Source organism: Equus caballus, chromosome 24 (assembly GCF_041296265.1).
Source record: "Equus caballus isolate H_3958 breed thoroughbred chromosome 24, TB-T2T, whole genome shotgun sequence".
In the NCBI taxonomy this organism is placed as follows: domain Eukaryota; kingdom Metazoa; phylum Chordata; class Mammalia; order Perissodactyla; family Equidae; genus Equus; species Equus caballus.
In genome coordinates, this window is record NC_091707.1 from 16,980,933 (window position 1) to 16,983,323 (window position 2,391).

At 41.2% G+C, this 2,391-nt stretch overlaps 1 long non-coding RNA gene across 1 annotated transcript; it reads right to left on the bottom strand.

The window, feature by feature from the left end:
- Positions 1 to 685: 685 nt before the first annotated feature.
- LOC138920615 (uncharacterized) lies at positions 686 to 2,133 on the bottom strand. The gene is made up of 3 exons (XR_011432074.1): positions 1,999 to 2,133; positions 1,221 to 1,348; positions 686 to 840 (listed from the first exon to the last, which is right to left on the bottom strand). It is a non-coding gene; the product is annotated as an uncharacterized lncRNA (long non-coding RNA).
- Between the last annotated feature and the right edge of the window lie 258 nt (positions 2,134 to 2,391).

Sequence of the window (2,391 nt, forward strand, 5' to 3'; positions counted from 1 at the left end):
GCAGCCCATTTTGGGGTAGCGGTGCTAGTGTTTAAGACTATGGGAACCTTCAGTTGCTGGGAACCATTTTGTCCACCATGTAGAGAAATCCCATCACCACAGAGGAGAACAAGGCCCTAGAATGTAATGAAACAGATTTCTGATGACACCACTGACCCAGCTATGCCTGAATGCAGCAGATCTATAATCCATGGACTATTCAGAGGAGTGAACAAATAAATGATGCTTTTTAAAAAATTAGCACTGGGGACCGACCCCGTGGCCGAGTGGTTAAGTTTGCGTGTTCTGCTGTGGTGGCCCAGGACTTCGCTGGTTTGGATCCTGGGCACAGACATGGCACCCACTCATCAGGCCATGCTGAAGTGGTGTCCCACATGTCACAACTAGAAGGACCCACAACTAAAATATACAACTACATACTGGGGGATTTGGGGAGAAAAAGCAGAAAGAAAAAAAAATTAGCATTGAATTAAATTTCTCTCATTTTAAATCAAGACGTTCCTGACAAGTATCTGCCTTATCTTTAGGATTTAGCCTGGAACACAGAGAATTATGAGGGAGTCAATTGTGTGTGTCAATAACTTCAACAAACGGAGAACATACTTGTAGTGAGTAACACATAAGGCAATTTCACAGCAATTAATGGAGACTCCCTTTAAGAGTATTTCTTCTCTTTCACAGAAAATTTGATATTTCAAAATGAAAGATTTATTTTCCTACAGAGGCCAGATAGTTATGACATGAAACCAGTTTTCCAACATGCTGGCTGAAGTCGTTGGAAATCACTGCAGGATCAAGCAGGCTTGAGGGAGACTCAACTGTTTTCCGAGCGCTTGGAACCTGTGTGGAATGAATGAAATGATAAATCTCTCTGCCCTTTTACTTTGTCATGAAAATGCTAAGAGCTGAGCCTCATCATCAACTTGAACATGTCATGATACATAATTTATTTTAGCAATGGAATAATTTGCAAGCACTATGAATTGGTTACATAGAACAGAAAAGGCAAAAGTACCAGCAACTTGAACAGGACAGGAGCTCATGTCTGCCTCAAATGAAAGAAACTGGAACCAGCCAGACCAGAGCTGCTCTGGGGCCTCTGCTGAGTCTCAGAGACCGGGCCCCACTGTGTCCTCCCTCATACTGAGACAGCTTCTTGACCTCCAGTCATCGTATCCTTGCTCCAGACAGCTAGATGGATGTAGGGACAAAGAACATACCTTTCTCTTAAGGAGACTTCCCAGAAGTCACATGGAACTCTATGGCCCAAACTTGGTCCCGTGCTCTCTCTTCACTACTTTCGTGGCCTTGTGAAAGTAGTCTTTCAGCTGGATGGCAATATGCCCAGCTAAAGATCAGGGATTATATGACTAAGATAAGGAAGAGAATGCATATTTTGGCTGGGGAGGGGTGACAGAGTGGGGCAGGAATTCAGGGACCCTGAATCCTTAAGGCTAATAGATATCAGCACTTCGTAAACTCAATATGTCTGAAAGGAAGCTATTGAATTGTTCATGGTGATGGATACTTGGGCTCCCACTCCTTTGAAAAGCTTCATGTTCCAGGTTTCTCTGCCTTGTCTGTCATAAAAATCAAGTCCAAAAATGACACACAAAAACTAGACATTTCCATTATCCATGGGTTTTGTTCATTGCAGAAGGTAGGCTATTCATATGTTTGCTGATAATGAGTGTAAGTCAAGATTTTAATGACAAAAATAAAATATGGGGGCCAGCCCAGTGGCACAGTGGTTAGGTTCGCACCTTCTGCTCTTGTTAAGACTTTACTAAAACGGGAGTAAAGGGATTAAAAGGCCATAAATCTGCACAGTTATAAATAAGAGAAAAGAAAATAGAAGTTGAAAAGTAAATGAATAAATTATAACAGATTTGGCAGATGTGAGCTTAAATCTAATCCAAAAAGGGAGAAGTCAACAATAACCAAGCTGAGCCACACCCTAAAATACAAGAACGGTTCAGATATTTGAAGACTGCTTACCTCTAAAAGGAGAATTGGTTGAAAATCTCCATAAGAAGCCTAGATCCCCCCTCTCAGCAGGTGCGGCAGGGGACCACCCCTCCTCACTCCCTAGGAGAAGACTGGGATTTTTCTTTTTGAAATTTAAGGCACTCTGGAAAAAAGGCACAGATGAAATAGTTCAAGTACAGTTCCACATCCTGAACAAAATATGTTTCTAGATTGAAAGAATCCACTAAATTACACTCAAAAGAAAAAGACACACACCAATGTGTGTTATTTGGAAATTTCTGGGCCCTGGAGATTGAGAAGAGATCCTTATATATTTCAAGTATTATTTTTTAAAGTTGAAGTGCAAAGCATCAGGAATAAAAAGAAGCTTTACACTGCTCGACAACAAATTCTAAGAAAATG